This window comes from Notechis scutatus, chromosome 1, assembly GCF_049901735.1.
Source record: "Notechis scutatus isolate UNSWTSFEM ecotype Mainland chromosome 1, rNotScu1.2, whole genome shotgun sequence".
NCBI lineage: Eukaryota > Metazoa > Chordata > Lepidosauria > Squamata > Elapidae > Notechis > Notechis scutatus.
Genome location: NC_142009.1, coordinates 237,096,282 through 237,115,285, shown reverse-complemented (window position 1 = coordinate 237,115,285; position 19,004 = coordinate 237,096,282). Strand labels below are relative to the sequence as shown.

Below are 19,004 nucleotides of genomic sequence, written 5' to 3'. Positions count from 1 at the left end.
TAGCATACCCCTTGACACCTATAAAAATGCAACCACCTGGTATTCTCAGGCTTGGAAAGATCTACATCGTCTATAAATTGTAAAGTGGGATGATGCCAATATGTTAAAAAATCATTTCATTGTTTACAAATACAATAACTGAGAATGTGTCCTAATAACTGAGAATGTGGTCTTTAAGAAATAATTATTTCCTATTTTCTGAAAGCAAGAATGTAGATTTTATTTATACTATCTATTCAACTTAGAATCTACCACAGGGGTGTCAAACTCAAGGCCCCTGGGACGGAGCTTAATCTGGCCCACAGGGCCAGCCTGGAAATAGCAAAGAACCAGCCCATGGTATCTCTGGCAGCCAAAATGGGGTGTCGGGGGGCACGCATGAGGACCCCATGCCCCGTTTTGGCCAGCAAAGTGCTGCATCTCCCCACTGGCCCATGGAGAACTATAGTGCTGATCCGGCCCTCAAAGAAATCCAGTTTGACACCTCTGATCTACCAGATACCTACAGCTCACTTTAATGGATCTTGAAAGGGAACAAAAAGAGGAACTATGTTGTATTTATTTGGACATAATAAAAATTGTTAATTCACATTTTGATCTTCAACTGGCATGTGGGTCTTTCACGTTTGATACCTGACTGTGACTTTGGATTTGCCTCTCCAAAGTTTAAATCTGCAAGCTGCGGAAGTGGTTATGTTCTTTCTGAACAAAAAAAATGCTTCCACTAGAATCGTAGAATACAATAAAAATCTGAGGCATCCATCTTGATAAACAGGCTTTCTCTTCATTTCAGCAATAAATAACACAAAGCAGTTTATAATTATGTTCAACAATTTAAATTATTATAACACAACTAGCAACCAAAACAAAATACTATCCTGTAGATACAAAAATTATATCTGAGTTAGCTATAAGATAAGTTGCCAAAACCTAAAATTTCTTATAGTATCTAATATGCTTAAATGCATCAGATGACAGAAACAAAAACACCAGTATGAACACTTAATGTTTTACAAGTCTGTACTAAGATTGATCGGAGCACTCAAAAAATATGCTTCATAAAGCACATCAGCCAAAATGAAATCCCTTTTTGCCGGGTTAAAATAGCTGCATCCTTTGACAGGATGATGTAACAGCTTTGAAAGCTATTTACAGCTGTCTCCACATGTTTGTACATGCACATCTGTTTTGCTTCACTGGCAGTCCTGAGAGAAATATGTTTGAAGGTATGTCTATTTACACCAAAATAACAGAACCCCATTTGAAGCAGTGGCATGTAGTCTTTTGAAGGACGCAGCTACTTTTAACACTTCAGAGGAAGATCTTGCAATTGTGAAGTACCTCTTTGAAGCACCTCTTTGGAATGGCTTGCACAGCCTTAGTCTGATCTTTGAGAAAGGAATGGAATATATGCACCTAAAAAAATCTGAGACAGCACTCTTGATATCCATTATTCACATGAAAATAATGTTCAGAAACATTGACTGTAGGAGAGGGGTGTGAGCAAGTCAACATTTGGAAGGTTTTTTTTCCTTCTTCTTCCATAACATGCATAGCCCAGGATCAGCTCCAATAAAATGTCTAGATTTTGACAACAAAAATGTGGTTTTTCTGCTGAAAATAAACGCCACCTACCTGACATTTTGTAAATGGAGTCTTTTTTTGTAGATTCCTAACTTATTACCTTTCTGTACTCTAAAGGAGATTGCTTTCAAAATTGAGCTTGTCGAGTCAACAAGTTCAACTTTTGAATGATTGCCGGAATGTTTGCCTTCTGAATTAATTCGTTGCACTTTCCCCCAATTCTTCAGCCATCTTAAAGAGCAGTGCAACAAGGGGGAAAGCAATGGTAACTCACTTCTTGTATAATAACAGTTGGCATAAGAAATTGCAATTGATTATACTGGAGTGCATATTTATTATGTGTATATACATGTGCAACTATCTGAATATCTATAAATATCTATGCTTGCCATTGTCACTGGAGAACAGATGTTAGCCAATCTGAAATGAAATCAGAAAACCAGATGAAGTGTAACAAAGATCAGTCAGTAAGGTAATTGGATGAAATTTCTATTGCCAAGTCAAGGATTTATGTTGCAGCTTCTACACCATGTGGTATATTGAGCACAACAGGATATGAAGAGAATATGACAACAAGAAACTAAAATTGCCAATACTTTCCTGTACTATAACTAAATGATTCCCTAGTTATTATACTCAGACTTCTGTAAAAAAAATAGGAAAAAAACCCAAAGGGAGAAATATTTACAAATATTATTCCATATTTCCACAATTGAAGACCAGCTACAGTAAATATTTTATCCTGAGATTTTTATTTTTATTTTCCTCAGCATCCTGTCTGCACTTTCCTTCTTCAACTGAACTCCTTCAATCATTGATAAGATTTCACTCATATCTATTTCTACAGTAACATAATTTCTCTACCTCTAAAAGAGATACAAATAAAAGCATCCACTCCAAAAACTGAGCATGATTTCAGGCAATAGCAAAGCAATTTAAGTAAATGCAAAGGAAGTCAGTGCCTCTTTAATAAGCGACACCACTGAGAGGGATCTACGGAATCATCACTTCATTAATTGCAATCACTTCACAAAGTTAAGATTTTGAAAAATGTGGTACACCAGGGCATTTGAACTCAGACAATATACTTTGCATGCCCTTTGCAGTACTCACTTATCAGCATTCCTAATGATTAGAGTAACCAACCCCAGAAAGTATTCTCCATATGAGAGGCTATGGATGTATGCTTCATAAAGCAGTTTTCTTCTAAGGTCAGGATTGTCAATGTGGCACTCATACCGTATTAACCTGAAAATAAGACCCTGTCATATTCATGTGTGTGTGTGTGTGTGTGTGTGTGTGTGTGTGTGTGTGTAGGTCTAGGTGTGTTCGGGTCTTTTCCCATGTAAGATTAAGAGTATCTTGGCAACATTTCGGTGAGGTCCCACTCGCCATCCTCAGGCTGGTGCTTTCGGCTTCGTGCCAGTGCAAGCAGTGAGTGATCGGAGCTGCCGTCTCTCTATAAATACTGGTAATACAGGACCCAGGATACCACAACAAAAGAACTTGCAAGCCCATCACACAACCCATTACCCAATCCGTTAAAACACGAGAGGCTAATGGAATAAAGATCACTACAAAACAAACGACCCAGGAGATTACAGCACAAGATCCAGGATAGCTCCACAACAAAACTCACAAGGCCATCACACAGCCCGTTATACCAACATCAACTCCATCAACCAATCAAGAGGCAGCAGCGCAGCCAACCAGCCCAGCACACCAGCCCCCACCATCAGTACTTACAGAGAGACGGCAGCTCCAATCACACACTGCTTGCACTGGCACGAAGCCAAAAGCACCAGCCTGAGGATGGCGAGTGGGACCTCGCCGAAACATCACCAAGATACTCTTAATCTTACATGGGAAAAGACCTGAACACACCTAGACCTACATACCTGTACCTGTAAATATGAATATATATATATATATATATATATATATATATATATATATATATATATATATATATATATATATATATATATATATATATATATGTTTTCTGAGGTTCTCACTTGTATACATACATACTGGCATACATGGCACTAGCAGCACCAGCCTGAAGATGGCGACCTCGCAACGTACTTTGAATCTTACGGAGAAACCCAATAACAAAGATCCATATATATATATATATATATATATATATATATATATATATATATATTGTGTGTGTGTGTGTGTGTGTGTGTGTGTGTGTGGTGTGTGTGTGTTTTCTTAAGTTTTCACGGGTACTTACATGTGTGGTATGCAGCTTTGTTCGGGTATTTTCCCAAGTCATTATAGTTGTGCTTTTAAAGTTGTAGCAACGTTTCGGCAGAATCTCATCTGCCATCATCAGGCTTCTGTATAATGTTCGTCTGTGAGTCAGACTATTACAGTTGTTTCAGTTTTAAATTTGGGGCTAGCCTACTGCTGTGCCAGAATGGTTTTTTCTTCATCCTGATTGGTTGGGAGTCTTGGTCTGTGTTTATTGGTCTTGGAGTTTGCTGTGTTCTGCTTGATTGGTGTTTCTAATATCTTCTGTCTGTTTTGTGGCTTTTTTTGTCTTGGTTGGCTGGCAACATTGTGTTCCTGTATTGGAGGCTTTTAGTGCAGCTTGGCTCCGAGTAAATGGATGGCTATCATACCTAGCTTCCTAACAAATGATAGCCATCCATTTACTCGAGCCAAGCTGCACTAATATATATATATATATTTGGCACCAAAAAGGCACCAGGTCTTATTTTCGGGGATGTCATCCACTGACTAACCTCACTTGTGCGCGTCACCCCCGGCCTCCTTTTCACTGTCAGAGGCCTTCAGGAACTTCTACTTCTACAGCTGGCAAGGCTTTCCTGACGGACTCTGCAGCCAGTAACAGAGCTCTGGATCAATCCAGAGCTTTGTTATCATCCACAGAGGCCTTCAGGAAAGCCTTGCCAGCCTTGCTGGCTGCAGAAGAAATGGGCCAGCAAGGCAGGTGTCGGGGTGTACAAGGCCTGGTTACAACTTTCCAAAGGTAGGGTAGTTCCACCCTCTACCCCCACCCTAGCTTAATTTTTTACCTGTGCACTCTAGAGTGGGCAGGATCTTAATTAGGGCTTATTTTGAGGGTAGAATTTATATTTGGTGCATGTGCAAAAAAAATCAAACGAGGACTTACTTTCAGAATAGGTCGTATTTTCAGGGAAACAGGGTAGATGCCATCACACACAACACTCTACCAGTGCTCCAACATTGGAGTCCCTTCTATACTTCACCATATCTATGACCATTGTCCCATCCCCATGGTCATGTGACCATAATCTGAGTCCTTAGCAACTAGCATGTATTTATGACAGTTCCCCTGTCATGTGATCACCGTTCATAACCTTCCCACACAGCTTTCGACAAGCAAAGTCAATGGGGAAGCCAGGTTTGCTTAATGACTATATGATTCACTTAACAACTGCAGTGATTTGCTTAACAACTACCTGAATTGCATTTTCTTATTTTATTTTATTACATAGAAATAGAAAAAGTCCTTGCAAAGAAATCTCCCCCTTGCTTTCATATACCAGAGGCCAGCAACCTTTTAAAATGGCAAGTATGATTGTGCAGCCTTTCTCATCAACCTAGGCAACACCTAAATCAATCACTGAATAGTGTAATAAAAAAATATATGAATAAATAATTTAGCCAAAATCTTGTGAGTCTCCACTTGAAATCTTGTTCGATTTGGCTGTTTACATCCTTGGGTGTCTGTTGCTGGAACTGAGCTGCCAGTCCTGATGAGTGGATACATACATTTTTCATGGATTAATGACTGAAGGAATACTTAGTCTACTTCTACTTAGTGCTATTTTTTTTTAATTCCACCCTCTTTTTTTTTTTACAAAAACAGTACAGAATCAAACCAGGAACTTGGGGCTATTAATTAAGAAGAGAAAAGTGTATCAGATTAGCTGAAGAAGCTTATCAAAAAGCAAGAGGGATTTAACAGAGTGAGGGTGCGTGATTCAAATAGGAGAAAAGATGTATACATAATTAGATTCTGAAGACAAACAGAAAGAAACAAAAGAAAAAGAACAAAAATAGCCTGTCAAATTATACTTAAATTTTCTTCAGTGCGAGTATGAAGAATCTAGACAATCTACCCAAACTTTCTGCTGTACACCTTTCCTTCACAGGCCAAGTGCCTACAGAGTTTTTGGCTCACACATATCTGTACTTCTGTAGACTAAAGAATACATTTTTTCCCCCCAAGCTTCATTTAAATTACTACTGTTGTACTTCTCTTCCGATGTCTCTCCGCATGACATTGTTTTGACCTGACTTCCACACAAATGTGTCTCTATCCCACAATTAATAGGGAAAAGAGTAATTTCCCAAGCTTTACAGTATAGACATGCATTCATGTCAGCTTGAAGTTAGATCTACCCTTCCATGAGATAGGATACATCAAAGAAAAAAAATATTTTTATGTATTTTTTTTTTCATGGCTTTCTTTCAGAGGTTTCATCAGTATAACGATCAGATTTATGACAGGTTCAAAGAAACCAGACAGACAAGAACTGTGTCAACAGAACTACTTAGATGTACCTAACTTAATATGGGAAAAACACTGAGATTTCAGTAGCAGTAATGGCAACTATTATAATTGTGGCACAATTATAGGGATGAAGATGAAGCAAAATGCTGAGTGAATTCAAAGCAATAGCCCTCCATCCAAATGTAAAAAAAATGGTCAAATATTCCAATACTGACATCCTGTACGTTTTCCAAAAGAATTTTTGGAACTGTGCAACAGAAAGATTCTTCTGCAAATATTATTACATTTCCTATGCTTAGCATATGTGACCCTTGAAATAGCAAGATGCTTTTATGATTTCCAGAAGGCACAGCCAATTTTAGAAGAAAGAAAGATCCCGTGCATTCTTGGTTCACTTCTGTAGAGCTGGGTGGATCTGTTCCTCTTTTACTATCCTGGACTGGCTTCAGAAGACTGAAGTAACAGATAACAGATAATCAGAGTTGGAAGGGACTTTGTAGGTCATCTGATCCAACCCCCTGCCCAAGCAGGAGACCCTACACCATTTCTGACAGATGAAAGTCCAATCTCTTCTTGAAAGCTCAAGTGATTGCGCTCCCACAACTTCTGAGGGCAAGCTGTTCCATTGGTTGATTGTTCTCACTGTCAGAAAGTTTCTCCTTATTTCCAGGTTAAATCTCTCCTTGTTCAGTTTCCATCCATTATTCCTTGTCTGGCCTTTGGGTGCCTTGGAAAATAGCTTGACTCCTTCCTCTCTGTGGCAGCCCCTCAAATATTGGAACACTACTATCATATCTCCCCTGGTCCTTTTCTTCACTAGACTAGTCATGCCCAGTTCCTGTAACCTTTCTTCATATGTTTTAGTAAGTGAGCAGCAATCCATTCATTCCTGTATAAATTAGATTAAAATCAAGGAACCTATTGCATACTTTGCTCAGGACAGAATAAAGTTAAATGGTTTTAGAAATGAGAAAAAATTCCAGTGAGTTTGCTCTTAAAATTCATTTAAAAAAGACAGAATAGCACAAAAGACTGAAAGAAATGACATTCTGAAGTGAGCAATTACTTATAGAGAAATCGAGATGCAGTTTATTACATTCAGTTTTTCTAAATTACATGTTTATAATGAGAGTCAATTACATCTCAATTCACAACAATACAACAGATCATTAATACATGAACTATGATTCTCAAAGGAGCAACATGGTTAGTAAAGCCAACATTCTGTAATGGTTAAGATGCTAGATTAGGGACATCCAGGTGCAATTCTCCTTATCTACTAGCTGACACCAAATCAATCATAATCCTCAGCCCATTGAAATTTGAGTAAAAGGAGGGGCAGTTAAGAGTGCCAGATTTTTTTGGGGGGGGTCTTAAGGCAAGGATGTACATTATGCAACCTGGAAACCGTAGACATTCTTATTGTCAACCCACTTCTCCCAAAGGGAACCAAAAATGTATGACTTTTTGCAATCTTGCTTGGAGTACATTTTAGAATAGAGTAGAGTAGAGTAGAGTAGAGTAGAGTAGAGTAGAGTAGAGTAGAATAGAATAGAATAGAATAGAATAGAATAGAATAGAATAGAATAGAATAGAATAGAATAGAATAGAATAGAATAGAACAGAACAGAATAGAATAGGAATGTAAAATGGTAACTTAAGCCTAGCAGTTGCTTAAGGCATCCATTTCATGGCTTAAACTTTTAAAACTGCCCTGACCACATCAGTGGTGGTATTCGACCGGTTCTGCCCAGTTCTGGAGAGCCAGTAGGAGCGATGGGCAGCAGAGACCGAACCGGTTCTCTCCACTACTCTGCTGGCTCTGTTGTTGGGCCCGCCCGTCCGCCCGGGCTCCTTTATCCTCTAAATTTGAAGCGCAGCACAGAATAGTGCCCCGCGGCAGCGGCTGAAGCGACCGGGATCCTGCAGGCTTTCTGGAGGTGAATTAGAATGCCTCTGTGCCTGCGCAAATGCCTCTGCGCCTGTGCAAAGTGCGCATTTGGCACGCGCATGCATGCAAAGTGTGTGCACGCACTCAAAGTGCGCCCACCAAGCCGTGCCCACCGAACCAGTGGTAAAAGTTTTTGAATCCCACCACTGGACCACATCCAATTCTAGAGTGTGGTCTCTGTATTCAAAATGGTGTAATAATGCAAAGAGGAAAAAGAGGAAGGCAAGGAGACAAAAAGCAAACATGAGAAAACTGTTCTTGCTCTTCTCCTATTCGCAATGCTGACTATACCTGATGTGCAATGCTACAGCTACATTATCCTAACCTGAACAAGCTCTAATTCATTTGACATGTGTGATGATGTCTTCACTTTACAAAATAATAAAAGCAGTAGGTTATTCAAATAAACTGGAACACCTAACCTGATTCTAAGAATCAGTCTGCTGTCTCTCTTATGGACCAACAACACCATTCTATATACAGTATACAGAGGGTCCTCATTCAGCAACCACTCATTTAGCAACCATTCGAAGTTACAATGGCACTGAACAAGGAGACTTATGGTTGCTCCTCAAGATTCTGGTCATCGCAGTGCTCCTGAAATCATATGATTGCAATCCAGGTCCTTGGCGATTGGGACAAAAATGTGACATTGCAGTATCCAACAGTCACTTAATTGCCAGTTGCAACCTTCACTGCCAGCTGCCTCAAGCAAAGTCAATGGGAAAGCTGGCAAGAAGTCACAAATCATATGATGTCATGCCTAACTAACTCCAAGATGATAGGGGAATTAATATTCCTAAGCCTTTTCTGAAATTAACATCAGTAACATCCTTCATGGTCTTCAGAAATAAATCAAGTGACAAACCCAACAGTATTTCACACTCATTCAACAATATTCTACAATATTCCACTTTATTAGGAAGCAATAAAACCAACCTTCTGTAAAGAAACAGTCAAATATAATACTGAAGTGGCAAGCTAGAAATAAGCTATTCATGAGACCAATAAAAAAGGTCATATGGGCATTTGCTTAGCTACAGTCTGAAGCACGTTATTTATTATTTTATTTAAAATATTTATACTTCACCCATAATACTGAATGCCTCTTCAGACATCACCTGTCTTGAGGCTTACAGTATAAAAATGCAGGTCACAGAAAGGAAAAAGGAAACAAGAGTGAAAGCAAAACCAGATAATTTACGTTCTTGACATTTCAACATTCCTACAATGGCCAGCCATGATAAATGTGGGCTGTTTAGTGGCAGCCAGCCAAGATTTTGTCCAAATGACAAAAGATGTCATGAGGTCAGCACACAAACTCTGTCCTTCACATGCATGCAACATGACAATGTCTGAAGAGAAAGGGCTGAATTTCTGTGGCAGTTTCACAATGCACTTTTTGTCATTTCCTTTCCCTTGCTCCCCAACAGCAAATGCACATGTTGAGGGAAGCCAAACTGTTATCATTTAACCAGAGCAACTGCTCCTATTGCTAATAATAACAATAATAATAATCAGTATTCACCATCAGTCAGTTGCAAAAGGCAGCTTTACTCAGAACAGCTTACATCCTGTGACGATACCCCTTAACATCATCAAACATTAATATCTCCCTAACCCAGGTCCTTGGGAAGGACTCGACAGGTGGATAAAATGCCAAACCCAGTCTAAACATCTGGCTAATTGTACGGTAAACCATAATTGTATATGTTGCCAAGGTAGTGGCTATGAAGCTTTGTAAAATAAAACTTACTTTGTAAACAAAACTATACCCTAGTTAGGACAGAAAAGAATAACAGAGTTGGAAGGGACCTAGGAGGTCTTCTGGTCCAACCCCCTGCTTAGGCAGGAAGCCCTATCCCACTTCAGACAAATGATCATCCAATATCTTTTTAAAAATTCCCAGTGTTGGAGCATTCACAACTTCTGGAGGTAAGTTGTTCCACTGATTAATTGTTCTAGCTGTCAGGAAACAGTAATGTAAACAGTATATGTAAAGCTCACTTGTAAATCCCTTGAATTAAAACTATATGTCTTACTGATGCCTTTTTATGTGGTTTCTAAAGCCCAACAGGCAAAGGAAGAAAAAAAAAGGAAATGGGGTATAACAGTAGTAATAAATGTTCTCTACACTGTCATGAGCTATTTGCCATAAGCTATTTGCTTATATCGAACTTGGAATTCAACTCTTCACATTGATGGGAAAATGAAGGTGTGTCAGAGTTGGCCTTTTGCCAAACAGTTAGCACCTGGCAAGGTGAAGCAAATGAAGGGTATGGTTAGAATTACTAAATAGTTTTCAGGCAAACAGGAAGGGATCTACAATGGTTTTTTACTTGGCGAAAGAGAGAAAGAGGTAAACTCCTCTGTCTCATTTTCCCTCAATAAATCACTTTGAAAGCCGGATGCCTGATGCCAGCCAGCCAGCCAGAAAATGTGATGCCTGACATTTCTTAGGACAAAGACCAGTGCAATGTGACCCCGCTCCCTTCAAAGGCACTCCAGGGACTTAGCCCAGAAAGAGACAGAGGTCAAAGACAATGTCACTTCAATACTCTTTAGTCTCAACAGATCTCATGGATGAGCAGGCTGAAGCTTGCTGGAAAAGCTTGCAGAGGGATCCAGTAACCATTGTTGCAACCAGCCCCAGGAATACAACATTGAACAGGCAACATTTGCTGACTTATAATGCTGAATTATTTTGGGTGACTTACGGCCCCAGAATTCTGCTTACCCTTTCTTTACCCTTTCTTCTGGAGTAGGACCCTAGAAATAAACATGCTTGTTGGGCTTTAAAATGAGATTTATGATAGTTTCACTTATACTCGTTTGGATTGCTCACAAGCTGTTTGAAAAGATTGCTAACCTGAAAAAAAAAATAGTGGGGTGGTGGAGAGGAGGAGAGGGAGAGGTAGTAGGTAGATAGACAGTAAGAGAGATGGACATGGCACTATACTGCCTGGCTGTATACCTGTCCACTTATCCGATTAACAGCTACAGAAAACAGCTGTACCCTTGAAGTACATACTTCTGTCTCAGATCATCACTCCAAGATTTCATCAGCCTCGGAGGTCTAAAACTTAAAAGAAACTTTTCCTGGGCATAATAAAGTCATTGCTAGTGAATTCACTTCAGAAGAGACAACTCAAAGGTGAGTAATTTGGGGGCCAAGGGAAGCTCACTTTTTAGATTGTTTTTTAAATCGACTTACAACTACAATTGAGCTCAAAATTTCTATTCCTAAGAAAGACAGTGTGAGTTTTGCCCCATTTTACGGCCTTTCTTGCCACCGTTGTTAAGTGAATCACTGCAGTTGTTAAGTTAATAACAAGGCTGGTAAGTGAATCGGGCTTCCCTATTTGCTTGCCAGAAGGTAGCAAAAGATCACATGACCTCAGGACACGGCAAACTTCCTAAATATGAACCATCTGAATTTTGATCATGTGACCACCGGGATGCTATAATGGTCATAAGCGTGAAAAACAGTCATACGTTACTTTTTTCAGTGCTTTTGTAACTTCAAACGGTCACTAAATGAATAGCTGTAAGTTGAGGGCTACCTGTATGAAAGGCTGGATTCCAGAACAGGATCTGATCTTCTAAAAATGTCTATGCTAAGGTTGCCCAGTCAGGAACAACTCTGGATTTCAAGTCTTCCATTAATCTGTTCCAGGTAAGATCTGTCCCCTTACATAAACAATAGCCACATGGAAGTGGGTGTTAGATAGGTTACTCCATATAGGACAATCCTGGGAGATGCTTTCTGAATCATATTCCTGTTAACACCCTCCATCTCTCTTCCACATTTTCCTTCTAACATAGTATCTCTCCAAACTAGTTAATTTTGCGATTTCTTCTTTTCAAATGTCTTTTATTGCCAAAACTGGCATTACAGTTTTATTTCTGCCAGAGCTGAGACTTAAGATAAGATTAAAGGCAGAAGTTCCTCTGAGCACACTTTTTCACCATTTTCTTTTAGGAACCTGGTACAGGAGCCAGAAAGCAAGACGGATGATTATCTATCCATCTATCTCTCCACCCAATTCCCCCATGTAGTATTACCAGGAGAAGAAAACAAACGGACACGAAAACTCTTAACGCTGGATTCTACGCACATCCACAATCTTTTTCTTTCTCCCACTCGTTACTTACTGTCAAAAGCCTAGCTTATATTCTTTACGCTAAATATCTAGTGAATGACAGGATGGAGGCATCTACAATCTTGCTTGACAGCAGTAATCAATAGGTAGTGAAATCCTCACCAAGCCATTCCTCCTCCTTCTGGCTACAAAGGCAAATGAAACTTCAGCTGTAAAAGTGAAATACTGATTGGAAAGGGAGAACAAGCAGCAGCCTGTCAAAATGCAGGCTTTCCAAGTTTCATATATTTGCCTGTGCAATTCTATATGCTTTAAACTAGAAAGATGCTGCAAGCCTAATAAACTGAACATACATCTCACTGAACCTTTATACTCCAAGGAGACTAGTTATCTGGTTCCATATACTCTTACGAACTGCTGGTGGGCAGCATGATTTCAATAGGATTTTCCACCCATAGTTGAACAACTAAGAAACTGAGGCATACAGAAATAAAATCAGGCATCTTCTTCATGATGACTCCCTGTTACTCATCAAGATGGGAAATTGTTTGATTTTCATAACTGTTAGAGTAAGAAAAATAGAGATGGGTAATATTTCATATAAATTTTATTTCCCAACTGAAGTCAATTAACAGATAGAACACCATGCATTCATAGCTACAAACACTTACGTTGTCCTACCCTGTGCAAAAAAAAAGTCACCTTTTTATTGTTAGGTTACAACATGGAGAGTCACCGCTTTATCTAATTAATCTCCTCAAAAGGACGACAGAAATGGCAGCCACCTTTGCTTCTGCCTCTGTGGTTTGGCAAGAACTGTTTGATCAAGTTAGAGAGAGGAGGGCAATGACAGGGACAAGGGTGAAACAGGAGAGACCACAAGGGAGTGGTTGCATCTTCAGCCACAGCTGTGCAGCCATTAAATGCCAATTCAGGTTGAAGCTAATGCCCATTCAGGTTGAAGCTTGGCTGCTCTGCAAAATGGTGACCCACTGCGAAGCTGCACTTACTATCACTTTTTATAAAATAGACTCATGAAACTTTCTTTACCACGGGAAAAAAATCTTCAGTAGATGTCAGTTTCTGCAATAGATAGGTTTTCTACGCAAATCCTGTACAGGTCCCCCCCGTTTTTTTTTTCTTAAATTCGTAAGAATTTAAATTGCAAATATAGCAATTAACAGGAATTCGGTACAACGGGAAAAAACAAAGGAGATCCCACAGTCCCTGGCACAGACTACTTTACAGCACACCGAATGTAATACAATTCTTTTGAAATGTATTAATTTGGAATAATAGTGTTTCACATGAAGTGGGCTTTGTAGAATAAAGTGAGAATTAATAGCATATTATGCAATAACGACAGTGAATGCTTGCATCATTCCATTCTTCAACTAATGTATCCATATAATGTCCTAAGAAGATAAGTTTCTAAGGGGAAAAAAAAGCCCAAGCAAATCTAAGATGCATTGGATACGCTCCAAGGGCTCACTTACAACCCAGACAACCAAAAGATATGCACTGTTAGCAGCAAATCTGGGAGCACAATTTGTCCAGCAGAGCAACTGTTCAGGAACACTTATTTCTTGGTGAAAGCAAAGATACATAACAGACATAAAGCAAAGACTGAATCACTGCCAAATACCTCATCTAAAGTGCCAGGGTTGGCACAAGAGCTAGACAGAGCGACAACAGTAGGACCTCACAAAGATCAGAGAAATACTGTATAGGATATGAGGGAAGCGAATGATAGATACAGGAGAAAAAAGCCCATACTGAAACTGATATGAGCCGTCATAAGCTTGAATTTCCTCATTATATACCGGAGGAGGGGGGGAGAGAGAATCCAACCTCTACATACCACTCAAAGGAGACAATCAAGAAGCCAAAAAGGAAATAAAAAGACCTAAACACCTCCTCATCAGCAATTAACACCCAGATAAGCAGAGATTAATAGTAGAATAACAATCAAGAACAAACAATGTCCCAATCGAGAAACTCACCAACTCAGACAAACAAGCTAATAGTAAACAGCTGCCCACTCAAAGACCTACCGAGTCCACTCCAACCAACACTGACAGAACAAGCCACAAATGAGAACAAATCGTACTTCCTTACTAGCACTGATAATGTTACTTAGTTTGCTGTTGAAACATCTGCAAGAAAACAAACTCACACAGCACTAAGGACCCCACAGAAAAAAGAATTTTTCAAACACTGGGGAATATGAAACATTCCAGTTCAAGTACTGAGTAATGGCTCCCTTTTCAACAAGGGAGTTGTTCCCTGATCCAAGATGAAAAATACTGACTCAGAATGTATCTGAAGCAAACCAAGATGCATTAGTCCTATGAAAAAGCATCATAAACTAGATTCTTCCAAATAGTCAATTGATTCTTTTTTGAGAACTGAAAGTAGGGTAGATTGTTTGGTGGAAATCAAACAGGATATGTTTGCCTGCAGCTTTTTCATTGGATTCTACAGCAGGCTGCCCTTGAAGAGTATCCAAAAGCTTGAGTTGGTGCAAAATGCAGTGGCACTGGCAGTTATGTGAGCCCCTTGTAGAACACACAGTACACATCTACTTTGCAAACTGTATTGCTTACCTGTTTGTTTCCAGGTCTGATGCAAGGTTTTGATTATAGGTTTTGACCTTTAAAGCTCTATATGGGACCAGGTTATTTGAGGAACTGCCTTTCCCCAATTGCATCTTCCTGCCCAACCAGATCTTGGTGAGAAGACACGCTGGTTGTGGGCCTTCTCAGTTATGGCACCCACATTGTGGAACATCCACCCCTCTTAGGTTAGGCTGAGACCTTTACTCCTGGCTTTCCAAAGGTCCCTCAAGATTTAGTTGTACTATCATGCTGGGAACCCCAAAGAACTGGTGAACTAGTGAGATGGCTCTGTTATTAATATTGTTGTTGTTGTTGTTGTTGTTAAGCTCATTATCTTTTTAGTTGCATTTTATAGTTTTAAATATTTTAATAGTAATGATAATCATTGTTATTTGTGAATTATTGCTTTATAATTTTGTAATAAGCCACTAGTTTTGTGAAATAGGTATCTATATATAAATTTGAAATATAATTAAATAAATTGCCCAACTAAGTAACATCAACAGTGCTGGAGTGTGTGGGGTTTGCACCCTATTTATATAAAGAAATTTGTCCACCCAGTGTTGGCAGGAATGAGGTTTTCTATTTGATATTTCCTTGATAGGGTATTGTTTTCTCTTTGATTGTTTGCATGGTGTTAATCCCTGCTTATCTTGTTGGATGCTGGAGAGGACCTGTTCTGTTGGGCTTTTTTTATTTGTTTGTTTCCTTCTTAGCTTTTTTAGTTGTCTCTTTTTAATTAGGTATAAATATAGTTTATTTTTATGTGAGACACATATAAACAGGCAGCAAGCCCCACACTCACTTGGCTCATATGACATTACCCAGTTGTGTAATTAAACATCTGCAAGCAACAAAACAAGTTCAGAGAGCACCAAGGACTTGACAGTTCAAATCTGAGCTACAGATTTCTTTATTTCTTTATCATATTTAGAAACCACAATCTCCCTCATACAGCAGCTTCATGTACTCTCTTTTATTGGAGTTTAAAAAATTATTCCTGATTTCTTGAACACTTGCTACATCCAACAACATTGAACAGAAATGTATCAAATGAATCAAAACATTGGCAAAGATACAACGTATCTCTGTTAAGTGCAAAGTTAAGACAAACTCTGAAATATAAACTACTAACTTTAACTACTAAAAGCAAGGGATCGAACATTTTATGAGTTTCTGTCTTTTAACAGCTTGTAAAATAGATTTAATGAAAAAATAAAAACATTCACAATTAGCAGTCCCATGAGATATATTTTTCAGGTTGCTAGTAATTTTACAAATATGGAAGTAAAACCATAAGGAAATTTCCAGGTGATTTGCAGTTTTGAAACATATAGGTGACAGAAGCTACTGTCAAAAAGTCTCACTTTTATGTTCTCTTCTCACTTTTATCATAACCCATCATCCATTTCATGTGTGCTTCTCATTCTCAATGGCCATTAAAAAGTTTAATTTTCAAATAATAAACTCATTTAACTGATCTAATAATTTACCATCATTATAACTGCTTCCACTTTCTCAATTGACTGAACATTGACAATGGACAACATGCTTCCAAATGTACAATTCAGAATATTTGCTTTGTTTCTGGTGCCCATGTAAATGTTTCAAAATAAAGAAGTTTCAACAACAATAACAACAATAACAACAATAATAGAATGTACATTCTTTTCTTAAAAACCCTTTAAAGATCATTTGGAAATAGAGAAAAATAAAAAAAAAATTTTTAGCTTTGATAATTTTGTAGAAACAAGGTAAATACCTGATTTGAAGCCGGTGCCGAGGAATTCTTTAATCTGCTGGATTCAAATAATCTGGAAAAGCAAAAGCAAATGTAAGTTTATTTGATCACCTCTTAGAAAGTATGTCTATCAGATTTGCTCTAAGATCCAGTAGAAAAGCTGAAAATTCCTCTGTGACCAATGAAAAACAGTAGGATGTCCAAGTTGTCAAACTCTAACACTGAGTCCTCCTCCTGCCAAGCAGGTTAAGAAACTTCAACTTTGGAAAAAAAAAAAAGAATGGAAACAACAGTGGAACAATAATAAATGACATTATCTGTGTCTGTGGCCTGATCAGAATGGTGGAACTTTTTAGTCCTAGACAAGAATCGTTTGAAAATAAGCTACCACAATAAATGACTATTGTTTGGCTAATTTCCCAATAAGAGATTGGTGGTAAATTATTAGATCAGACATTTGCTAGCCTTGTTTTATTTAATGTTTTCCAAAGAAATGATGTGTTTTTTAAATTAGCTATTTGATTTTATTACTTCATCTCTTTTCCACTTACTGTTAGATTAGTTAAAGAATGATGAAATAAATTGTTCTACTTTTTAAAAGCTCCAGTACAGAAATCTAATCTGAAGTGGGATGAACTTTCTTAATGTTCCTGGAAGGTATGAGTCAAGTCTTTGAGACAGATCAAGCTAGGAAACCAGCTGGATGTAGCAGAAAAATAGTGAGGTACTTAGAGGAGACACCTAATCCCCAACCCAAGAGGACTTCTTAAACCTTGTAGCAGCTCCAATCTTAGGTAAGTAACATTTGATTAAATCAGAAAAGACATTTCCTGAGGGTAGTAGGGGGATTATTTTAGAGCGCAAAAATCTTACATATTTCCATTTGTTCATGCAGATTTTTTTAAAAGCTGCTCATTGGTAAAATTGAAGTATAAATAAAAAGATGCCAAACCTAATTTACTGTATGTTCTTATTGGGAAACACAAGTCTTAACATTTCAGTAAAATATTGCATTCTGCCATTGGAGATGGTTACGACCAAAGCATAATACAATCCCAAGATGTAATCATAATTGGAGGCTAGGAAGTGATCAATATCCTCCATATAGGACAATATACAGATAAGAAACTCCGGAAGGTAAAGTGAACGTAATACTGCAAATGTCAGTAATAAATTAATATTGAACCATTCTTGAAGGTAAACAAAGCATTAAGGGAAATTGAGTTTCAAATGTCTCCAAGTAAAACACCATAGATTTTGATCCCGCTTCCCTGCAAGATTAGCGCACTGAGCTAAATTTAAATGTACAGAAACAAATGTCCACACCAGTGGTGGGATTCAAATTATTTTACTACTGGTTCTGTGGGCGTGGCTTGGTGGGCATGGTGTGGCTTGGTGGGCGTGGCTTGGTGGGCATGGCAGGGGAAGGATACTGCAAAATCTCCATTCCCACCCCACTCCTGGGGGGAAGGTTCCTGCAAAATCCCATTCCCTCCCCACCCCACTAACCTGCTTTCCAGCACCGTTCTGTGCAGGGCAACCCAGCAGCTTTAGTACAGAACAGTTGAGTTAAGCCACGCCCAGGCTCCTTGTTGCCTCCTTGCTCACACAGCAAATACTGTTTCACTTTCCAAACACACTGACAGGACGCTAGCCGATGGATGCTGGTAGGCAGAGTCAGAATTCCCCCCCTTATTTTCCTCCCCAAAAACTAAGCCCGACCACATAGTTTCGTAGCAAAGCATTGGTATCGAACTAGTACTATATATACACAGTATGTGTGTGTGTGTGTGTATCAGTGGTGGGATTCAAATATTTTTACTACCAATTCTGTGGGCATGGCTTGGTGGGCATGGCTTGGTGGGCATGGCATGGCTTAGTTGACATCGCAGGGGAAGGGTACTACAAAATCCCATTCCCTCCCCACCCCACTAACCTGCTTTCCAGATTCGTTCTCCTGTGCAGGGCAACAAAAGAAGACTCAGCCAATCAGCTGGGACTTGGGAGACAGAGAATAGATGTGGGCAGGGCCAGTCAGGGGTGGTATTTGCTGGTTCTCCAAACTACTCAATACTTTTGCTATGGGTTCTCCAGAACTGGTCAGAACCTGCTAAATAGCACCTCTAGTCCACACATTTACATGAAAGGGTTCGTCAAAGTTAAAATACCATCCTCCTCACAGTACCATCACAATACATATGTACAATTTTATTTCAATTTCTCTTTGAGATTCACATAAACAAACACAATCTTGCTCTCCAATTTTTTTGGGGATGTGATAAGGGGGAGGGGGGCAATGTTTGCATGCTGTAACAAAAACAATAAAAATAAAGTGTGTAGTACTTTAATGATAATCAAATGTATTAGTGCCATGAATTATTATGAATTACGTCTATAGGAATTGAGAAAACTATAATAAATGTGGGGTTTTTGTTGAACCTAATGCCAGCTATGAAGCACTCACAAACATCCAATTGAAAGGTCTCATGGA

General features: G+C 38.8%; 1 protein-coding gene across 8 annotated transcripts in view; it reads right to left on the bottom strand.

The window, feature by feature from the left end:
• TSPAN4 (tetraspanin 4) overlaps positions 1 to 19,004 on the bottom strand; it is a 797,106-nt gene that overhangs the window by 445,408 nt on the left and 332,694 nt on the right. For all 8 annotated transcript variants that reach the window (XM_087950830.1, XM_087950829.1, XM_087950835.1 and 5 more), the window contains one exon: positions 16,535 to 16,586. The gene's annotated coding sequence lies outside the window, so the exon portion shown is untranslated. The remainder of the gene's footprint in view (positions 1 to 16,534; positions 16,587 to 19,004) is intronic.